Genomic DNA, 23,768 nt, shown 5'->3' with positions numbered 1-23,768 from the left:
CGGATTTTGGACCCCGAGGTGAGCTCCCCTCCCCTCCCCTTCTCCTCTCTCTCTCCCTCTCCCTCCTCTTCTTCTCCCCACGCGTGCCCCCTTTCTCTCCCTGCCCGCGCGTGACTCCGACCCCGGCGGCGCTCGCCCGCGGCGGCGCCCCCGCTCGGCCCCCGCCCGGCCTCCTCGGCGCGGCGGCGCGGCCCCTGCCCGCCCCGGCCCCCGCGCGGCCCCTCCCCCCTCCCTCCCCGCGGCGGCGCCCCCGCTCGGCCCCGCTCGGCCCTCCCCGGCGGCGCTCGGCCGCCTGCCCCTGCCCGTCCGCGGCGGCTCCCCGCCCGGCCTCCCTCCCCGGCGGCGTGCGGCCCCCGCTCGGCCCCCTCGGCTCCCCGGCGGCGCTCGGCCCCGCTCGGCCCTCCCCGGCGGCGCTCGGCCGCCTGCCCCTGCCCGTCCCGCGGCGGCTCCCCGCCCGGCCTCCCTCCCCGGCGGCGTGCGGCCCCCGCTCGGCCCCCTCGGCCCCCTCGGCTCCCCGGCGGCGTGCGGCCCCCGCTCCGCCCCGCTCGGCCCCTTCCCCCCTTCCTCCCCGGCGGCCTCGCCCGCCCGGCCCCCGGCGGCGCTCGGCCTCGCCCCCTGCCCGTCCTCGGCCCCTGCGCGCGGCCCCGCCCCTCGGCTCGGCCGGCCGTGGTGGCCCGACGCCCGCCCTCGGCCCCGTCCCTGGCCGTTTCAACCGCCCCCTGGCCGGTTCAACCCCCCCCCCCCCAGCTCGACCGCCCGTTCCCGTCCCGGCCTCGCCCGACCGTATCTTCGCTCGCCCGCGCTCGCGGTGATTATTCGTTAATTAGCGTGTTGCGTCGCGCGCTTCGCCGCGCGACGGATTTGTCTAAATTCAGATTCTATCTTGTGTGCGTCGTGCGCTTCGTCGCGCGACGATCCATTTTTGTTTCAGGTTGTTTAAGGTGTAACGTCGTGTGTGTATTCACGCGACGTTCCACTTTGGACTCAGTTTAGTCGACGTATGCCGTCGTGCGCTTCGTCGCTCGACGTTTAACGTCTCCTCGTATCTAAGGCGAAGTGTCTCGTTGCGTGCTCGGTCGCGCGACGAGTCGTTAACTTTTTAATTTGTTTTAGGGAGCTTTGTCGCGCGTCTCGCCACGCGACCATTCTTTTTATTTATCTCCACCTGCTTATAATAATTAGACATGAAACATGACTTTACTTTATGCTAAACATAGTGTCTACATTAAATTTCCTTCCATTAAGCGAGTGGTTAATTTATAATCATGTAACATGATCGTTTCTCGACTGTCTTTTCCTCTTTCTCTCTTAACCGTACTCGCGAACCCGCGTAGAACGTCTGTTTACTTATTGCATTCTATTGTATGGTGTACTGTTCTTTTGTATTAAATGTGTGGATGTATGTATGTTTGCAATCGCATAGAGAACGATCCGGTTGAAGAGCCCGAGGAACTCGCAGGAGAAGCCCCTGAGCAGCAGTCGGTTGGTGGAGGCAAGTGTCCCTTGACCTATCTCTGTCCTATTCATTCTTTAATTCACCTCCCGCTTTACATATTTATACCTAAGGTTTGACTAGCTTTTGTTATCCCTGTCCTTGATTACCTATTTGGGTTGGATTATTACTGTTTAGCTTTATGCTATTGCTCAACTCTAATCAATGAACATGATGAGATTATCTATGATACGCTGTTTTCCCTTCTCTTATGATGATGTTGTACTTATGACCTTCAAGGGGGCTCGAGCGGTTTCTCGAGTGCCTCTCCGTAAGGACCTGTTCTATGGATGACCGCCCGGGAAAACAGTGCAACCATGAGGGTGGAATGGGGTGCCCTTAGCTGAATAATTAGAGGATCCGGGGTGTAGTTCACTTAGCCGTCGTGCCGTCAATGGGGCTCGGTGTATGCGGCTCGCTCTGCCAAGGTTGATTTGTCCCTTGGGGAGGAGTGCGGTACATTTAGGAAACCTAACGGGTGGCTACAGCCCCGGGGAATCTTTGTAAAGGCTACGTAGTGATGCCCTGCTAGGCCACCTAGGTAGTGGTCAATGGGGAGTAGCTCTCTCCGGGCAGAATGGGAATCACGGCTTGTGGGTAAAGTGCACAACCTCTGCAGAGTGTTTGAAAACTGATATATCAGCCGTGCTCGCGGTTATGAGCGGCCAAGGGAGCTCCAGTGATTAGTGAGACTTGATCAGAGATACTTTGGTACAGGTGGCAATGAGATTGATGGTTTTGGTTATGACTATGGTGCTGGTAAGTGGTATTCTTTCCGTTTGGAAAGGGTACATCGGGTTAATAACTTGGGTTAATGCTAAAACTTGGCTTTCTACTAGTAAGTAATAATCTGACCAACTAAAAGCAACTGCTTGACTTATCCCCACATAAAGCTAGTCCACTACAGCCAAACAGGATACTTGCTGAGTATGTTGATGTGTACTCACCCTTGCTCTACACACCAACCCCCCCCCCCCCCCCCAGGTTGTCAGCATTGCAACCACTGCTCAGGCGAAGATGAAGCTGTGGAAGGAGACTTCCAGGAGTTCCAAGACTACGACAAGTTCTAGGTGTGGGTTAGCGGCAACCCCCAGTCGGCTGCCTGTGAAGGCCGCGTTTATCTACGTTTCTTTTCCGCACTTTGATTTATTGTAAGAACTATATGGACGTCTCAGACGTACGATGTAATCAACTATTATTCCCTTTTAATACTATTTTGAGCACTGTGTGATGATGTCCATATTATGTAACTGCTGTGTACGTGAATAACTGATCCTGGCACGTACATGGTTTGCATTCGGTTTGCCTTTTAAAACCGGGTGTGACAAGAAGCCTCCGGGATAAGTTCCTACTCAACTTCCAAGGGTACCGCCCAGACACCGACGCCTTGGCCGAGCTCTCGCTTTGCAAGCAGCTGGAAAAGGAGACTCTGCGGGAGTATTACCGCAAAATTTTAACACTCAAGTCACAGCTGCCCTCAGTCGATGATCAGATCGCCATCCACTACGCTATCAGTGGCCTTCGTGCCGGCGTCCTCTACAACCACTGTATCAGAGATCCGCCCAAGAACCTCCAGGAACTGTATCAGCTCTTTGAAAAATATGCAAAATCCGAAGAGCTCCACCAGCGCAAGGTTGAGTCGCAGCGGAAACCCAAAGATGCTCCACAGTCCAGCCGCACGTGGACGAGGACTCCGCAGCCAGACTCCGGTCGAGACGGCCTCAATCAGCAGCAAGTGCACAACATCGCCAACCAGCACCCCGCTGCTGACCCCCCTCGTCGCCAGGAATATCCCCCCCAGGGCCGCGGAAATGGAACTCGTGGTAGGGGTCGAGGGCGTGCGCAGCCGCCGCACCGATTCTACTGCCTCTTCCATGGCGAAGACTGCGCCCACCAAACCAAAGACTGCCCCGAAACGAAGGCCACCAGAGACAGAATGGCACGGGCGCAGCCAGCCGACAACCCAGAGTTGTCGCACACACCTACCAGCAACCCCCTCCACCATATATCCACGCCCCCGCCCCGCATCCACCGCACCACGCTTACCAACACCATCAGGAAGTACAAATCGTACCTCCCCCACCCCCACCACCACACCACACCAGCAACATCAAAACATCCCCCACGCCCTAAAGCAGGAAGACTTCACCGATCAACCGTATCGCGGAGTCATTCACATGATAACGGGGGGGTCCAGCACTGACTTCGACACCAAGCGGCAGAAGCGGGACCACTACCGCAGCATCAACCACGTCGCCGTCACTGGCCCAGTCGTGCAGACAAAGTGGTCCCACATACCGCAAACCTTCGACGCATGAGACGTCGACCTGCGCAGCGCCCCCCACATCGACGCCATGGTTATCAATTGCAGCGTGGCAGGCTGGGACCTACACAAAGTCCTAGTCGACAATGGTAGTCAGGCGGACATCATCTTCCTCCACGCCTTCGACCGCATGGGTATAAGCCACAGCCTGCTCAAGCCTTCGGACAACCCGTTGTATGGCTTCGGCGGCAAGGGCACTTTTCCTGTCGGCAAAATAGAGTTGCCCCTCTCCTTCGGTGTAGCACCCAATGCCCGAAGTGAACAAGTGACTTTTGATATCGTGGATATGGTATATCCATACAACGCCATCATGGGTCGGGGCTCCCATCAATAAGTTCGAAGCTGCCATTCACGGACTGTACCTATGTATGAAGATACCAGGTCCGCTAGGCGTCATTACGGTCTACGGCAACCAACAGACGGCGCGCAACATAGAGCGGGACTTCGTGCCCGGTCAGAGAAACGTGCACTGCCTCACGTCCCAGCGCGAGGTCCCCGCGCCCGCCAGCACAACCGGTAAACAGCATGACGAGGCACAACTACAGAGCCAAGACGGGACCAAGACTGTCCCCCTCGATCAGGCCACGCCCAAGCAGACAATCACTATCAGCGAAGACCTCACCTCTCATGAAGAGGAGAAACTCCTCTGCTGCCTGTCCAAGAATAAAGATGTCTTCGCCTGGTCCGCCCTCGACCTGGTCGGAGTCAGCCGATCCATAATTGAGCACAGCTTGGGAATTGACCCTTCGGTGCGACCAAAAAAGCAGAGGCTTCGCAAAATGCCCGACGAAAAGACAGAGGCCGCCAAGGCGGAGGTGCACCGCCTCCTAGAGGCTAAATTCATCGAGACGGTGGCTTACCCCATGTGGCTCTCCAATGTTGTAATGGTGCAGAAAAAAGCGGGAAATGGCGAATGTGCATAGACTTCACCAGTCTCAACAAGGCCTGCCCAAAGGACAATTTCCCGTTGCCGCGGATCGACAAAATAGTCGATAGCGCGGCCGGATGCGAGGTCATGTCACTCCTCGACTGCTTCTCCGGTTACCACCAGATATACATGAAGGAGGAAGACATGGCTAGCACCAGCTTTATAACACCCTTCGGCACATATTGCTTCATCAGAATGCTGGAGGGACTCAAGAACACCGGGTCCACCTTCTCTAGACTCACCAAAACAGTACTCGAAGGGCAGGTTGGCAGAAATATATTTACATATGTGGACGACATCATCGTCGCCAGCAAGAACAAGGAGGACCATCTCGCCGACCTCGCCGAGACATTCGCGAACATGCGAGATGCATGACTCCGCCTAAACCCGGAAAAGTGCGTCTTCGGCGTTCGCCAAGGCAAAATATTGGGCTACCTGGTATCACACCACGGCATCGAGGCCAACCCAACCAAGATCCAGGCCATCGTAAACATGACGCCTCCGCAGTCCGCCAGGGACGTCCAGCGTCTGACAGGCAGATTGGCCGCTCTCAACAGTCTCATCTCTAGGTCCGCCGAGCGAAGTCTCCCCTTCCTAAAAACACTCTGCGGTGCAAAAGACTTCGCCTGGGGACCGGAGCAGGCAGCGGCCTTCGCCTCACTAAACAGTACCTGTCGGAGTTGGCCATCCTCACAAGCCCCGACTCCTCGCTCCCCCTATTGCTCTACGTCGCGGCTTCGCCTCATGCGGTCAGCGCGGCACTAGTGCAGGAGCAGACAGTTGAGGGCGTGGTCAGGCAGTGCCCTGTTTACTATGTCTCCGAAGTACTGACACCGTCCAAGTGCAACATGACAGAGCTGGAGAAGATTGCCTACGCAGTCGTTATGTCTTCGCGCAAACTGCGCCACTACTTTGAAGCATTCAAGGTCCGAGTCACCTCAGACAGGAGACTCGACGAATTATTCAGAAACTCGGAGGCATCGGTGAGGATTGCCAAGTGGGCAGCCGAACTATCCGGCCACCACATCAGCTTCGAGCCCAGGATAGCCATCAAGTCACAAGTCCTGGCAGACTTCGTCGTCGACTTGACCGGGCCAATAACACAACCAGACCCGTCCGCAGAGAAGGTTTGGACAATCCATTGCGACGGCGCATGGTGCCATGCGGGGGCAGGCGCCGCTGCAGTCATCACCTCACCAGTCGGGTTCAAGCATAGATATGCAGCACGCCTCATCTTCACTCTGGAATCCGACAGATGCACAAATAATATAGCAGAATATGAAGCAGTCATCCTCGGCCTCCGCAAGCTAAGGGCCCTCGGAGTCACCACCTGCATCATCAAAACAGACTCCAAGGTAGTTGTCGGCCAGGTCGAGAAAGACTACGCAGCAAAGGACCCCGCACTTATGCAATACCTCGCGGCCATCCGAAGTCTCGAGAGACAATTCAAGGGATTCACCTTGCAGCATGTGGATAGGGCCAAGAATGAGGAGGCCGACGCATTGGCCAAGGCCGCCGCCAGGGGCGAGTCCTTGCCCTCCGACGTGTTCTTTCATATCATCGGCACGCCAGCCGTTCGGAGCCCCGAAGGGCTCCAAATAACTAATGACAGCGAGGGCCACCGCATAGTCAACCTAATCATAACCGAAGACTGGCGGGCACTAATAACCCTGTTCCTACAGGGGTACTATCATCCAACCGACATCAGCGAGGCCAAGCGCCTCAGACATCGAAGCCGGGACTTCGCACTGATTGAAGGCCAACTCTACAAGAAAGGGGTCAGTCAGCCAATGCTTAAGTGCGTCACCGAAACCGAAGGCATCCAGATCCTACGTGAAGTCCACAGTGGCACGTGCGGCTCACACGCAGGGCCAAGGGCCCTAGCTGCTAAGGTGATCCGCCAGGGCTTTTCCTGGCCCGCAATGATCTGCGCCACAAATCGGGTCACAAGGTCCTGCGAAGCCTGCCAGAAGTTTTCTCCTCGGTCAGGCAGCCCCTCGCAGTATACAAAGCTGATCGCACACACATGGCCTCTCCAGCGCTGGGGCCTGGACATTGTCGGGCCCCTGCCCACCGCTCAGGGGAACCTTAAGTTCGCCTTCGTCGCCGTCGAGTACTTCACCAAATGGATCGAGGCAAGGGCTGTTTCCACAATAACATCAAAGACTGCCCGAAAATTCTTCTGGCAAAACATTGTTTGCCGCTTCGGAGTACCGTCCGAACTAACAGTTGACAACGGCAAGCAGTTTGACAGCCAAGACTTCAAGGATTTTTGTTTCTCCATTGGCACCAAGCTTGCCTTCGCTTCAGTTTATCACCCGCAATCTAACGGAGTTGTGGAACGCGCCAATGGAAAAATCTTCATAGCCGTCAAAAAGATGCTCCTCGACGAAAAGAAGGGCAGATGGACCGAATTATTACCCGAGGCAGTCTGGGCACTAAACACGACTGAGTGCAGGGCGACCGGGTTTACTCCTTTCCGCCTTCTATACAGATCGGAGGCCATGACCCCACAAGAAATAAAGCATGGGTCCCCGCGAACAGTTCCGTCAGCCGTCCCAGATGTGGACGAGCCAACTTCAAAGGATCTCATCGACGGAGACCGAGTCTTCGCCTTACAGGCCCTAAACAAATACCAAGCCCAGACAAAAGCATGGCGCGACCACTCAGTCATCCTGAGGGAATTCAGCGAAGGAGACCTCGTACTCGTCCGAATAGCTCGGACAGAGTCCAGGGGCAAGCTAGAGCCCAAGTGGGAGGGCCCCTTCATTGTCAAGACGAAAGCTTCCCCCAGCGCTTACAGGCTCGCGACGCCAAACGGCGAAGACCTGGAGCACTCCTGGAATATTGACAACCTCCGAAAATTTTTTGTTTGACTCATCAGGGCCGATTCGCCCTTGTAATTTGTAAAAACAATTTTATTCTGGCCCGCACTCTTTTCCTCCCGGGGGGTGAGGTTTTTAACGAGGCGGAGCCATGTAATATACAAGTGAAAAATTCCCCGCAAAAACATGCGTCGAAAAAAAGACCGCGACGACGGTCTTCGACATTCGACCAATACGAGGTCACTGCGAGGCTCAGCGCTAGCCACCCTCGCGTGCGACAAATCCGCGCAGAAGTCGCCTAAGGGTGCAGCCGGACTAACACAACAAGTGCGAAAAAAATCGAAGTCCACCGCGAAGACTATCCGCGCAGAAGTCGCCTAAGGGTGCAGCCGGACTAGCACAACAAGTGCGAAAAAATCGAAGTCTACCGCGAAGACTATTCGCGCAGAAGTCGCCTAAGGGTGCAGCCGGACTAGCACAACAAGTGCGAAAAAATCGAAGTCCACCGCGAAGACTATCCGCGCAGAAGTCGCCTAAGGGTGCAGCCGGACTAGCACAACAAGTGTGAAAAAATCGAAGTCTACCGCGAAGACTATCCGCGCAGAAGTCGCCTAAGGTTGCAGCCGGACTAGCACAACAAGTGCGAAAAAATCGAAGTCCACCGCGAAGACTATCCGCGCAGAAGTCGCCTAAGGGTGCAGCCGGACTAGCACAAGTGCGAAAAACCTCAGTCTACCGCGAAGACTATCCGCGCAGAAACCGCCTAAGGGTGCAGCCGGACTAGCACAACAAAAGCAAAATCGACACCACCAAACTGCCCGCGCCAAGACCGACTATATGCGCACCAGCACAGCATAACAAAACACACCAGACCCAGTACATAACGCCTTCTCAAGCATAGCCAAGTGTGCGAGGGCACACAACCTCATCATACAAGCCTTTACACATGTACAAGCGAGGGCACCACACTCTACATCGGCTCAACCTTAGGAATAATTCCCATCTCCCTATAATTAAATAACATTATCCTAAGCTCCTCACCCACAAAAAGACTTCGCAATTCCCCTTCACCTGTACTCACGGCGGCTGGCAAAGACAGCAGTTCCTGCCGGCCAGCCCTACTCACAAGTAGTCGAGCTCCCTCCGCTTCACTCACTCTGCGCTTCGCAACCGCCCTTCGTCGCCGGCGCCCGGTACTAGGACCAGGCACATCTTCCACAGCGCGCGGTGAAGCCTCCGCCGCAGCCACATCCAAGGCCGCAAAGTAGTCCAAGTCCTTCTCCGACGACTCCTCAGTCCACTCAACCGAGCTCCCAGAGTCAGCAAAATCAGAAAACTCAGATGCAGAACCATCACTTTTATTACCACCATCCACGGTCGAAGCCGCCAAAAATTTAGTAGTGGCGGTTGCGTGCGCAGGCCCAAAATCTTGAACCTGCGCAGCAACCAAAATTCAGCAACATATCCAAAATTCCCTAACTATCTACACCCACTACGCCACCTGCGAAGATCCAGCCGTTGCGGGAGCCTCCGCCGTTGCCTCCGCCGTCACCTCCGTTGTCGCCTCCGCCACCACCGTCGCAGGATCCTCAGCACTCGGCGCAGCGGCTGCGGGGGCATCTGGCGCGCCTTCGGCGGTCTCCGGGGGAGGGTCTCCGACGGCCGCAGCAGCTGCGGGGGCATCCAGAGCGCCTTCCGCGGTCTCCGGGGGCGGCTCCAGGACGGCCCCGGACACGGCCTCCGCCGGGATCAGCTCCGGGTCAGGCAGCACGCTGTTCAACGCCCCGAAGTCATCCACCCTCTCGCCACGCGCCGCCTAAGACACAACACACAAATTCAGCAAACCCACACATAGCCCACATCCAGCAAACGCCAAACAAACGCCAAACGTTACCTGATCCCTCGCCATCTCGGCCCGCTCCCTGACCACCTCGCGACCGTGCGGACCCCACATCCGGTCGTAGATGGCTCCGGCGGAGTCCTTCAATATGGGGTCCTCAACCTTGTAGATATCTCGCTCAAAATCCTCATCGGCTTGGTCGAAGACCTCGAAGTGCCGGCACCCTTCGCGGGAGAGCGCGTTCATCGCCCCCTCGCAGGTGACCAGGGAGGCATACGACATAAACCCCTCCATGACAGTGGGGAGTGCCTGCAACTCCTCCTGCACCCACTCTAGGCAGCGAAGTCCGGGCTCTCGGTCCGGCACTTCGAAGTCACCGGTCCACGCGCCCAGCTCATGGTATGTATCCATAAGCTGTTTGCGCGTCCGCTCTGCCTCCGCGCGCGACGCGGCCTCGGCCCTCTCCACGCGGCTCTCCAGGGCGGTGAGCCGCTCCTGCAGCTGCTCGGCGCGCTCCCTGGCAATATTGCCCTCCGCCCACGCCAATTTGGCCTCCGCCTGCGCAGCCTGCTCCTTGGCGAGGGCCTCGTTGGTCTCCTTCCTCTCCCCCGCCAGTTGGCGCCGGAGGTCAGTCTTCTCCCTCTCCAGTGCGGCCACCTTGTCCGCCAGCTTGCGGCACTTACTGTCGGCGGCTGATTTTTCACGGACGGCGTCAACATGTTGCGTCCGAAGTCTCTTGACTTCGGCAGACACAACTACCGTGAGCACCCCTAACGCTGTGCGGTCGACGAAGTCAGCCGCCTGCAAAACACACGTAAGACTGTGGCCCCAGCAAAAGCCGACATAAAAAAACCGAAGTCTAGCTCAACGGACCTGACTTAGTGCCTCCTTTACCTCCTTCAGCCGGCGGGACAAACCGCCCGCCTCATCCCTGACAGCCGCGAGGGCCAGCACCTCGCCTCCAGCGCTAAGAGCCCCGCCCTTCGCCTTCGGCCCTACGGCAGCCGTCGTGGTCGCCGCGGCAGGCGCAACTATGGTAAGTTGGCCTTCGTCCGACCCTGCGACGTATCAACGAATAAATTTAAAAAAAAACGAGCCAACGACTTACCACCAAGATAGTCTTCCACATTAATATCGGTGGCGAAGTCGGCGACACGCTTGCCTGACGACGGCAACGCTCGGGCCGCCTTCGCGATCTCCACCACTCCGCTGGACGGCGGCACCGCCTTCGTCGATTTGGAGCCTCCGGCGCCTGCCGTTGCCTCCGGCGCCTTGCTAGATGCAGGGACGCTCGACTTCGCCGCCAGCGGCGGCTTGCCTCCGCCGGGGGCCGCAGCCTTCGCAGCCCCCCGCTGCCTCTTCGGCCTGGCTTCAACGAGCCTGACAGCCGCCTGGCGCTTTTGTGCAGCTCCCTGGCGATCCTTGTCCATCACTGCCGACACAACAGTAGCAATATTCCGCCCGTAAGGAAAAACTCTCCATTCACGAACCATGCGAGATGTAAAAAAGTCCTCGCCAGCCGCGCGGGGGATAGGAACATTCCTAGGCCAACAACCCCCGGTAACCCTCAGCATCCGAGCCGAAGACTCCCGGAGCTCGGGCGAAGACATCCTTCCCCCCGGGGCCGCGCATGTCCTCATCAACTCTCTAGCAATACCATCGGAAACCCCAAGTCCTCCCATGGCAGTACCTAGTTTCCTCTTGTTGGGGACCTTCAGCGTCCGAAGGTCCTCAAAAACAGGATTTAACAGTATTTCTGTAGTACAATGTGTGAACAGGTACCCTCGGACTAAAGTCGGCATTGCAGTAGACCGGAATAATACGAAGCTTGATACAGAGCCGAAGGTGTTGAGCAGGAAAGCTTCAGCGTAACAGCAAAGAGTGGAACCGACTTAAAGATGAAAAGGCTATTCAGACCTCGATAGACTACTATAGAGTTATTATCAAATGTAAAGGGCATGAATGTAATTTTGTAAGGGCTGTGTCCCGTGTCTATAAATAGGTGAACAGTATCCCCGTACTGTTCACGCTGACTTGGCATTCGCTTTTTGCGTCACGCTTGTACTGTCATTTCCTTCCGATTGAAGGTACACTTGTAGTTCAATAATATTCTTGTTTATGCTCAATAATAATAAATGATTGTTCATGTTTTCTTTTACATTCTTTATATTTCATCCTTCGTCATTGTTTGAATTTATGAAGGTATGACCTTCATAACCTTCGTCCGTAAGTCATTATATCCTAGGGGAAATAATGCTTCGGAGGACGAAGGGCGTTAACGATTAACATTTTCTATGTTGCCTTGTTCTTAACTCTTAGCACTTGAGAACAAGTCCCCAACATTGGCGCTGTAACGCCCCGAATTTTGCAGTTGAATTTTTTCTTTTCTTTACTCGCCAAAATTCGGGCGTTACCTTTTCCTTTTCTTTTTCCCCTCGCTAAACCTTGACCTTTTCCAAAGTTCTAGCGGGATTCGGTTTGGATTTCCCGTGTAAGAAAAACCCTAAATACTCTATGTTGTTTGATGCACCATGCCGCCCTTGCATTTTTTGAAAGTGCAATCGCATTCATCTAGAAGATCGGATTTCGAAAACAGGGAAGTAATCTTTTCTTTTTTTTCTTTCTCTCTCTTTCTCTCTTCTCTTCTCTCTTTCTCTCTCCCGCGCCGTGGGCCGACCCCGGCCGACCCAGACCCCTGCGCGCCCCCCTCTTGGGCCTGGAAGGCCCAGCCGCCCCCCCCCCCTCTTTCCCTTATTCCCTAACCCTCTCCCTCTCCCCCTCATTTTCTCCCTCCCCACCTAAGCCGCCGCCCCTACCCCCTACCCGCCCCCTGCCCTAGGTCGCCGCGCCGCCCCCTGCCGCCGGCCGCCCCTCGCCGTCGATCCCCGACACCGGTGAGCCCCCCCCCCTCCTCCCTCTCTCCCTCCTCCCTCTCTCCCCTCCCCTCCCCCTCCCTGCCCGGCCAAGGCCCGGCCGCCCCCTGTCCGCGCCGGCCGTCCCCCGCCCCGCCGTGGCCGCTGGCCGGCCCTCGGCCGCGCCCAGCCGGCTCCCGGCCGCCCCCCAGCCCGCGCGCCTGGCCCCCCCGGCCAGCCTGTGGCCACCCGCTCGGCCGCCCAGCCCGACCCCCCCCCCCCCCCCCGCGCCCGCCTGGCCGCCGGTTCAACCGGCCGGCTCAGCGGCTCAGCCGCCCGGCCAGCCCCGGCCGCGCCCGCGCCCGCGCCCCGCCTAGGGCCGGTTCAACCGCCCCTAGGGCCGGTTCAACCGCCCCCCCCCCCTTTGTTTTTTTTTATTTTTTTTATTTTATTTTATTTACTTTCTGTGATCATAATTACTGTATTTTAAGTAGGCTAATCACTGTTCATGCTATGGGAAAATAGGAAGTTTAATTTAAAATTCCGTTATGCTAATTGATCCATGTAGTTAATTGTTTATCTCGTGCGATGTTGATCAACTTAAAATGATTAGGTTCCCACTAGTGCATATAACAGAATTCTTTTGTTAAGAACCAATTGTAATTGATCGTTAGTGCATAAGATTTAACCCCCTGCGAGACCTTTCCCGTTTCTTTCTAACCATCACAAATGCGTTATCGAATGTCATACTTGGTGCATATTCACTTTATTTGTTATCTTGTATGGTGTACTGTTCTTTTGTATTAAATATGTGGATGTATGTATGTATGTTTGCGCTCGCATAGAGAACGATCCGGTCGAAGGGCCCGAGGAATTCGCAGGAGAAGCCCCTGAGCAGCAGTCGGTTGGTGGAGGCAAGTGTCCTTTGACCTATCTCTGTCCTATCCATTCTTTAATTCACCTCCCGCATTACACATTTATACCTAAGGATTGACTAGCTTTTGTTATCCATGTCCTTGTTTACCTATTTGGGTCGGATTATTACTACTTAGTCTGATGCTATTGCTCAACTCTAATCAATGAACATGATGTGATTATCTATGATACGCTGTTTTCCCGTTCTTCTTTATGATTATACTTGTGGTTTTCAAGGGGACTCGAGCGGTTTCTCGAGTGCCTCTCCGTAAGGACCTGTTCTATGGATGACCGCCCGGGAAAACAGTGCAACCATGAGGGTGGAATGGGGTGCCCTTAGCTGAATAATTAGAGGATCCGGGGTGTAGTTCACTTAGCCGTCGTGCCGTCAATGGGGCTCGGTGTATGCGGCTCGCTCTGCCAAGTTTGGGTTCGCCCCTTGGGGAGGAGTGCGGTGCATTTAGGAAACCTAACGGGTGGCTACAGCCCCGGGGAATCTTTGTAAAGGCTACGTAGTGAAACCCTGCCTATTCACCTTGGTAGTGTTTAAGGGTTTGATCGGCCCGAGGCAAGAGGGAATCACGGCTTGTGGGTAAAGTGCACAACCTCTGCAGAGTGTTATGAAACTGATATATCAGCCGTGCTCGCGGTTATGAGCGGCCAAGGGAGCTCCAGTGATTAGTGGTACTTGATCAGAGATATTTTGGTACAGGTGGCAATGAGATTGATGGTTTTGGTTATGACTATGGTGCTGGTAAGTGGTGTTCTTTCCGTTTGGAAAGGATACATTGGGTTAATAACTTGGGTAATGCTAAAACTTGGCTTTCTACTAGTAAATAATAATCTGACCAACTAAAAGCAACTGCTTGACTTATCCCCACATAAAGCTAGTCCACTACAGCCAAACAGGATACTTGCTGAGTATGTTGATGTGTACTCACCCTTGCTCTACACACCAAACCCCCCCCAGGTTGTCAGCATTGCAACCACTGCTCAGGAGAAGATGAAGCTGTGGAAGGAGACTTCCAGGAGTTCCAAGATTACGACGAGTTCTAGGTGTGGGTTAGCGGCAACCCCCAGTCGGCTGCCTGTGAAGGCCGTGTTATCTACGTTTCTTTTCCGCACTTTGATTTATTGTAAGAACCATATGGACGTCTCAGACGTATGATGTAATCGACTATTTCCCTTATTAATACTATTTTGAGCATTGTGTGATGATGTCCATATTATGTAACTGCTGTGTACGTGAATAACTGATCCTGGCACGTACATGGTTCGCATTCGGTTTGCCTTCTAAAACCGGGTGTGACATAAGTGGTATCAAAGCCGTGCTGACTGTAGGACCGCTAACCTAGAGTAGAATGGTCGTTCTAAGGACTATAGACCTCTGTCTCTGCCTTGACTTTGATATCCCTTCAAAAGTTGGTCATACTGACCAAACCTATGTTCTACTATATATTATACCTTGCTGAAAATTATGTTTTATTCCAATCCTTCATTTACTTATGATTCATTATTTGCTGGTCATATTAATTCTGTTCTCACCCTTTTGCTTGCGATGTCTTTTGTAGATGGCTCGACTTAGACACACTGCACGAAAGTCAGTCATCCCCTTCTTACCCTCCCGCCTTGCTGAGCGTCCGCTTCGCCGTCCCGTGGCCGGACAGTCCAGCTACTTGGAGAGACTACACCACCGCCTGCGTGAGGAGCAGGAACGTCGACGACAGGAGCAGCAGAGCTCTTCCTTCTCGCTCCACCAGGAGATAGAGTCTGTGAGGAGCTGCTCCCCTGTGATTCCTCTGGAGCCGCCCCCTGCACCACCACTGGGCGCCCCAGCCTCTGGAGTAGCTGCTGGAGGAGACCCAGACGACGGAGATGGCGACGACAGCTCGAGCCACGACACCGACTTCTCTGCTAACCCTGAGCCGGAAGGATGGGTTGCTCGACCCATCACTCGCGACGCTGCTCGCGGGTGTCACTTCCATGATGCGCTCGACACCCTGCTACGTCGGGCATTTGACCGGCATACTTGGTCCGTCGAGTATCGCTGTGTGGTCTACCAGCATAGTCGCGGGGTCTACCCGGACCGCTGGGAGGCAACTTGCTTGGTGCGCTGCCTGGAGAACAGTCTCCAGGGTGCAGAGGCCTGTTCAGAGCACTATTCTATCTCTGAGCGGGACTCAGCTGAGGCAGCCATGCAAGATGCTGCACGGCGTGCGCTTTCGCACTACTGCTCGGTTTTCGGTGGGGCAGCTGACGGTCTTGACCTGAAGTATTACCCCCGCCGTTCATCTGGCAGCACAGGAGGCGTGATTGTCTCACCTGTCGGTGAGGGCAATCCTAGGTTGAGCAGCACAGTCAACCTAGCCGCCGTGCTAAACACGGAGCTGGACCATGCATTAGACGAGCTGAGTAGGGCTCGTGCTGAGATCGCCCTGCTGCGGGCTGAGCGCGCGGAACGTCGTTATCTGGACGGTGGTTCCCCCGCTCCCGTTGGGACTCAGCACCCGTACCGCTCACCTCAGCGTGGGCACCAGTCTTATGGCAATCCCGCCTGCAAGACCAAGATCAACCTAGAACCATAGATCGTTAGAGTTGGATCTTGTAATTAATACGAAATAAATATATACATGGAAGCTTCAGTCTTAGCGTTAGTCTCGGTCTTAGTTAGTTTTAGTTAGACAGGGTAGTTTGCTATATCCTGTGCATTTATGTTTGTCATGATGAACTATGTTTGGTTTGGATCTTTGTAATGATTGTCACCAGAGTGTGGGTATCCCCTGCATTTTGGTTTACATACTATGTCAATAAAGTTAGTTATATAGTTGGGAAAACCTTTATTCTACTTTCCTCTTTATCTGAGAAGCTGTGTGGCCTGTGTTGGAGATCAGTGAAGATGCTCATCTGTTCAGTGCTGTTGGAGAATTCTATACTCTTTTCTTATGCTGCAAGCTTTGCCAGATCAGTTCTGATGTGTGGTTGCGTTCTGCAGATGTCAGAGAACAGGCGTAGAGGAGGAAGGCGTGCTCAGCAGGAGCGAGCCGCTCCGCAGGATGAGGTGCCCCAGCAGCAGCACCTGCCGCCCCCGCCCCCGATGTCCATTGAGCAGATGTTTCTGATGCAGACTCAGGCAGTTCAAGCCATCGGTCAGACTCTGGCCGCCATTCAGCAGCAGCAGCAGCAGCAACAGCAGCAAGCACCACCCCAGCCTCAGATGCCTCAGATGCCTAGAGACAAGCGTGCTGAATTCATGAGAGGCCATCCCCCAACGTTCGCTCACTCTTCTGACCCCATGGATGCTGAAGATTGGCTGCGCACTGTGGAGCGGGAGTTGCATACCGCTCAGTGCGATGACAGGGAGAAAGTTCTGTATGGTCCCCGTCTGTTGAGAGGAGCAGCCCAGTCATGGTGGGAGTCTTACCTCGCCACCCATGCCAACCCCGACACCATCACCTGGGAAGAGTTCAGAGGTAGCTTTCGTCAGTACCATGTGCCTGCAGGTCTGATGACAGTGAAGAAGGAGGAGTTCCTGGCCCTCAAGCAAGGGCCATTGTCTGTCAGTGAGTATCGAGACAGGTTTCTGCAATTGTCTCGCTATGCTCCTGAAGATGTCAACACCGACGCCAAGCGACAATACCGTTTCCTGAGAGGCTTGGTTGACCCTCTGCAGTATCAGCTGATGAACCACACATTCCCGACATTCCAGCACCTGATTGATAGAGCAATCATGACAGAAAGGAAGCGTAAGGAGATGGAAGATCGTAAGCGCAAGATCAGTGGACCCCAGCCTGGAAGCAGCAGCCGTCCCCGTTTCTCAGGCAATCAACCTCAGTAGTTCAGGCAGAACCAGCGTCCACCTCAGCAGCATCAGCAGCATCAGCAGCGTCAGCAGTATCAGCAGTTCCAAAGGCAGTATCCTCAGCATCAGTACCAGAACCGTCAGAGCAATCAGTCAGGAGGTCAGTTTCAAAGGCAGAATCAGCAAGCACCTCGTCTTCCTGCCCCAGCAAATCAGCAGAACAGTCAGGCAGCACCAGCTCAGGTTGGAAACAGGGCATGTTTCCACTGTGGAGAGCAAGGCCATTGGGTGATGCAATGTCCGAAGAAGGCAGCCCAGCAGCAGTCAGGCCCCAATGCCCCAACAAAGCAGAATGTGTCTCAGCCTGGAGCAGGCAATCGCCCTCAGCCGCGCTATAATCATGGAAGGCTGAACCACTTGGAGGCTGAAGCAGTTCAGGAGACCCCCGACATGATAGTAGGTATGTTCCCAGTCGACTCCCATATTGCAGAAGTGTTATTTGATACTGGAGCAACACATTCTTTCATTACTGCATCATGGGTAGAAGCACATAATCTTCCAATTACTACCATGTCAACCCCTATTCAAATTGACTCAGCCGGTGGTAGAATTCGAGCTGATAGCATTTGTTTAAATGTAAGTGTGGAAATAAGGGGGATAGCGTTTCCCGCCAACCTTATAGTAATGGGTACTCAGGGAATAGATGTCATCCTAGGGATGAATTGGTTAGATAAGTATCAGGCAGTTATCAGTTGTGATAAAAGGACAATCAAGTTGGTGTCCCCACTAGGAGAGGAAGTGGTGACCGAGTTAGTCCCGCCTGAGCCAAAGAAAGGAAGTTGTTATCAGATGGCTGTCGATAGCAGTGGAGCAGATCCAATTGAGAGTATCAAGGTTGTGTCTGAATTCCCAGATGTGTTTCCAAAGGATTTACCGGGTATGCCACCAGAGCGGAAAGTTGAATTTGCTATAGAGCTTCTTCCTGGAACCGCCCCTATCTTCAAGAGAGCTTACAGAATATCTGGACCAGAGTTGGATGAACTTAAGAAGCAAATTGATGAGCTGTCAGAGAAAGGTTACATCCGGCCAAGCACCTCGCCTTGGGCCGCCCCTGTCTTGTTCGTGGAAAAGAAAGATGGTACCAAGAGGATGTGTATCGATTATCGAGCTTTGAATGAAGTCACGATCAAGAACAAGTATCCTTTGCCCAGAATAGAAGATCTGTTCGACCAGTTGAGAGGAGCCAGTGTGTTCTCCAAGGTCGATCTGAGGTCAGGTTATCATCAGCTCAGGATCCGACCTTCGGACATTCCGAAGACGGCATTCATTACCAAGTATGGTTTGTATGAGTTCACAGTGATGTCTTTTGGTTTGACCAATGCACCAGCGTTCTTTATGAACTTGATGAACAGTGTATTCATGGATTATCTCGATAAGTTTGTGGTGGTATTCATTGATGACATTCTGATTTATTCTCAAAGCGAAGAAGAGCATGCAGATCATTTGAGGATGGTATTGCAGAGATTGCGAGAGCACCAGTTGTATGCAAAGTTGAGCAAGTGTGAGTTCTGGATCAGTGAAGTCCTGTTCTTGGGTCACATAATCAACAAAGAAGGATTAGCTGTGGATCCGAAGAAAGTGGCAGACATTCTAAACTGGAAAGCGCCAACAGACGCTAGAGGAATCAAGAGCTTCATTGGAATGGCCGGATATTATCGGCGATTCATTGAAGGGTTTTCGAAGATTGCGAAGCCAATGACAGCGTTGCTAGGCAACAAGGTTGAGTTCAAGTGGACCCAGAAATGCCAAGAGGCCTTTGAAGCGCTGAAAGAGAAGTTGACTACAGCGCCTGTCCTAGTCTTGCCTGATGTGCACAAGCCCTTCTCGGTGTATTGCGATGCTTGTTACACAGGTTTGGGATGTGTGTTGATGCAAGAGGGAAGAGTTGTGGCTTACTCGTCCCGACAGCTGAAGGTTCATGAGAAGAATTACCCAATCCATGATCTAGAGTTGGCAGCAGTGGTTCACGCACTGAAGACATGGAGGCACTATCTGTATGGACAGAAATGCGATGTTTACACAGATCACAAGAGTCTAAAGTACATATTCACTCAGTCAGAGTTGAACATGAGGCAGCGAAGATGGTTAGAATTGATCAAAGACTATGAGTTGGAGATTCATTACCATCCAGGAAAAGCAAACGTAGTGGCAGATGCTTTGAGCAGAAAGAGTCAAGTCAATCTGATGGTCGCTCGCCCGATGCCTTATGAGTTGGCCAAGGAGTTTGACAGGTTGAGTCTCGGATTTCTGAACAATTCGCGAGGAGTCACAGTTGAATTGGAACCTACCTTGGAGCGTGAAATCAAAGAAGCGCAGAAGAATGATGAGAAGATCAGTGAGATTCGGCGATTGATTCTAGATGGCAGAGGCAAAGACTTTCGAGAAGATGCAGAAGGTGTGGTATGGTTCAAAGACCGCTTATGTGTTCCCAATGTCCAGTCTATTCGGGAGTTGATTCTTAAGGAAGCTCATGAGACCGCTTATTCGATTCACCCTGGCAGTGAGAAGATGTATCAGGATCTGAAGAAGAAATTCTGGTGGTACGGAATGAAGAGGGAAATCGCAGAGCATGTGGCTAAGTGCGATAGTTGTTGAAGAATTAAGGCAGAGCACCAGAGACCAGCTGGATTGTTGCAACCGTTGCAGATCCCTCAGTGGAAATGGGATGAAATTGGTATGGATTTCATAGTCGGATTGCCTCGCACTCGAGCCGGCTACGATTCTATTTGGGTAGTGGTGGACCGTTTGACCAAGTCAGCCCACTTCATACCTGTCAAGACCAACTACAACAGTGCAGTATTGGCAGAATTGTATATGTCTCGGATCGTTTGTCTTCATGGTGTGCCAAAGAAGATAGTGTCAGACAGAGGAACGCAGTTCACCTCTCATTTCTGGCAGCAGTTGCATGAAGCCTTGGGCACGCATCTGAATTTCAGTTCAGCTTATCACCCGTAGACAGATGGTCAGACTGAAAGAACCAATCAAATCCTTGAAGATATGTTGAGAGCCTGTGCGTTGCAAGATCAGTCCGGATGGGACAAGCGATTGCCTTATGCAGAGTTTTCCTATAACAACAGTTACCAGGCCAGTTTGAAGATGTCACCGTTTCAAGCGCTGTATGGAAGGAGTTGCAGAACTCCGTTGCAGTGGGATCAGCCTGGAGAGAAGCAGGTGTTCGGGCCAGATATTTTGCTTGAAGCCGAAGAGAACATCAAGATGGTCCGAGAGAATCTGAAGATAGCGCAATCAAGGCAGCGAAGCTATGCAGACACAAGGAGAAGAGAGCTGAGTTTCGAAGTCGGAGACTTTGTCTATCTGAAAGTGTCACCGATCAGAGGAGTCAGAAGGTTCGGAGTGAAAGGCAAGCTAGCACCCCGCTACATTGGTCCGTATCAGATTCTCTCAAAGCGTGGAGAAGTGGCTTATCAGCTCAGCCTGCCAGAGAATTTGTCTGCTGTGCATGATGTCTTTCATGTGTCTCAGTTGAAGAAGTGCTTGCGTGTGCCAGAAGAGCAGTTGCCAGTGGAAGGTCTTGAGGTCCAGGAGGACTTGACCTATGTTGAGAAGCCAGCTCAAATCCTTGAGATTGCAGACAGAGTCACCCGAAGGAAGACCATCAGAATGTGCAAAGTCAGATGGAATCACCACTCTGAGGAAGAAGCAACCTGGGAGCGTGAAGATGATCTGATGGCCAAGTACCCGGAGCTCTTTGCTAGCCAGCCCTGAATCTCGAGGGCGAGATTCTTTTAAGGGGGATAGGTTTGTAACGCCCCGAATTTTGCAGTTGAATTTTTTCTTTTCTTTACTCGCCAAAATTCGGGCGTTACCTTTTCCTTTTCTTTTTCCCCTCGCTAAACCTTGACCTTTTCCAAAGTTCTAGCGGGATTCGGTTTGGATTTCCCGTGTAAGAAAAACCCTAAATACTCTATGTTGTTTGATGCACCATGCCGCCCTTGCATTTTTTGAAAGTGCAATCGCATTCATCTAGAAGATCGGATTTCGAAAACAGGGAAGTAATCTTTTCTTTTTTTTCTTTCTCTCTCTTTCTCTCTTCTCTTCTCTCTTTCTCTCTCCCGCGCCGTGGGCCGACCCCGGCCGACCCAGACCCCTGCGCGCCCCCCTCTTGGGCCTGGAAGGCCCAGCCGCCCCCCCCCCCCCCCCTCTTTCCCTTATTCCCTAACCCTCTCCCTCTCCCCCTCATTTTCTCCCTCCCCACCTAAGCCGCCGCCCCTACCCCCTACCCGCCCCCTGCCCTAGGTCGCCGCGCCGCCCCCTGCCGCCGGCCGCCCCTCGCCGTCGATCCCCGACACCGGTGAGCCCCCCCCCCTCCTCCCTCTCTCCCTCCTCCCTCTCTCCCCTCCCCTCCCCCTCCCTGCCCGGCCAAGGCCCGGCCGCCCCCTGTCCGCGCCGGCCGTCCCCCGCCCCGCCGTGGCCGCTGGCCGGCCCTCGGCCGCGCCCAGCCGGCTCCCGGCCGCCCCCCAGCCCGCGCGCCTGGCCCCCCGGCCAGCCTGTGGCCGCCCGCTCGGCCGCCCAGCCCGACCCCCCCTGCGCCCGCCTGGCCGCCGGTTCAACCGGCCGGCTCAGCGGCTCAGCCGCCCGGCCAGCCCCGGCCGCGCCCGCGCCCGCGCCCCGCCTAGGGCCGGTTCAACCGCCCCTAGGGCCGGTTCAACCGCCCCCCCCCCCTCTGTTTTTTTTTTATTTTTTTTATTTTATTTTATTTACTTTCTGTGATCATAATTACTGTATTTTAAGTAGGCTAATCACTGTTCATGCTATGGGAAAATAGGAAGTTTAATTTAAAATTCCGTTATGCTAATTGATCCATGTAGTTAATTGTTTATCTCGTGCGATGTTGATCAACTTAAAATGATTAGGTTCCCACTAGTGCATATAACAGAATTCTTTTGTTAAGAACCAATTGTAATTGATCGTTAGTGCATAAGATTTAACCCCCTGCGAGACCTTTCCCGTTTCTTTCTAACCATCACAAATGCGTTATCGAATGTCATACTTGGTGCATATTCACTTTATTTGTTATCTTGTATGGTGTACTGTTCTTTTGTATTAAATATGTGGATGTATGTATGTATGTTTGCGCTCGCATAGAGAACGATCCGGTCGAAGGGCCCGAGGAATTCGCAGGAGAAGCCCCTGAGCAGCAGTCGGTTGGTGGAGGCAAGTGTCCTTTGACCTATCTCTGTCCTATCCATTCTTTAATTCACCTCCCGCATTACACATTTATACCTAAGGATTGACTAGCTTTTGTTATCCATGTCCTTGTTTACCTATTTGGGTCGGATTATTACTACTTAGTCTGATGCTATTGCTCAACTCTAATCAATGAACATGATGTGATTATCTATGATACGCTGTTTTCCCGTTCTTCTTTATGATTATACTTGTGGTTTTCAAGGGGACTCGAGCGGTTTCTCGAGTGCCTCTCCGTAAGGACCTGTTCTATGGATGACCGCCCGGGAAAACAGTGCAACCATGAGGGTGGAATGGGGTGCCCTTAGCTGAATAATTAGAGGATCCGGGGTGTAGTTCACTTAGCCGTCGTGCCGTCAATGGGGCTCGGTGTATGCGGCTCGCTCTGCCAAGTTTGGGTTCGCCCCTTGGGGAGGAGTGCGGTGCATTTAGGAAACCTAACGGGTGGCTACAGCCCCGGGGAATCTTTGTAAAGGCTACGTAGTGAAACCCTGCCTATTCACCTTGGTAGTGTTTAAGGGTTTGATCGGCCCGAGGCAAGAGGGAATCACGGCTTGTGGGTAAAGTGCACAACCTCTGCAGAGTGTTATGAAACTGATATATCAGCCGTGCTCGCGGTTATGAGCGGCCAAGGGAGCTCCAGTGATTAGTGGTACTTGATCAGAGATATTTTGGTACAGGTGGCAATGAGATTGATGGTTTTGGTTATGACTATGGTGCTGGTAAGTGGTGTTCTTTCCGTTTGGAAAGGATACATTGGGTTAATAACTTGGGTAATGCTAAAACTTGGCTTTCTACTAGTAAATAATAATCTGACCAACTAAAAGCAACTGCTTGACTTATCCCCACATAAAGCTAGTCCACTACAGCCAAACAGGATACTTGCTGAGTATGTTGATGTGTACTCACCCTTGCTCTACACACCAAACCCCCCCCCAGGTTGTCAGCATTGCAACCACTGCTCAGGAGAAGATGAAGCTGTGGAAGGAGACTTCCAGGAGTTCCAAGATTACGACGAGTTCTAGGTGTGGGTTAGCGGCAACCCCCAGTCGGCTGCCTGTGAAGGCCGTGTTATCTACGTTTCTTTTCCGCACTTTGATTTATTGTAAGAACCATATGGACGTCTCAGACGTATGATGTAATCGACTATTTCCCTTATTAATACTATTTTGAGCATTGTGTGATGATGTCCATATTATGTAACTGCTGTGTACGTGAATAACTGATCCTGGCACGTACATGGTTCGCATTCGGTTTGCCTTCTAAAACCGGGTGTGACAGGCGCCCACCTCCGGTGAACTCACTTCCATTTCTTGAGTTTTTCAACACCTTCGGCAAGCATCACCTTCGTCATGCCGCCGAAGAAGGCTTCAGCACCAGGGGCTGGCATGCTGCAGCCGCTGGACCCCAATCAAGACGTCCTTTCTCTTAGAGAGGCACGAAGCCAGAAGAGGAAGGCTACCAGTCCAACACCTCCGGAGGATGATCTAGATCAGGAGATTCAAAATCTGGAAATCATTCAGCAG

This window comes from Zea mays, chromosome 4 (assembly GCF_902167145.1).
Source record: "Zea mays cultivar B73 chromosome 4, Zm-B73-REFERENCE-NAM-5.0, whole genome shotgun sequence".
Classification (NCBI taxonomy): Eukaryota; Viridiplantae; Streptophyta; class Magnoliopsida; order Poales; family Poaceae; genus Zea; species Zea mays.
This window is presented reverse-complemented; position numbering follows the sequence as displayed.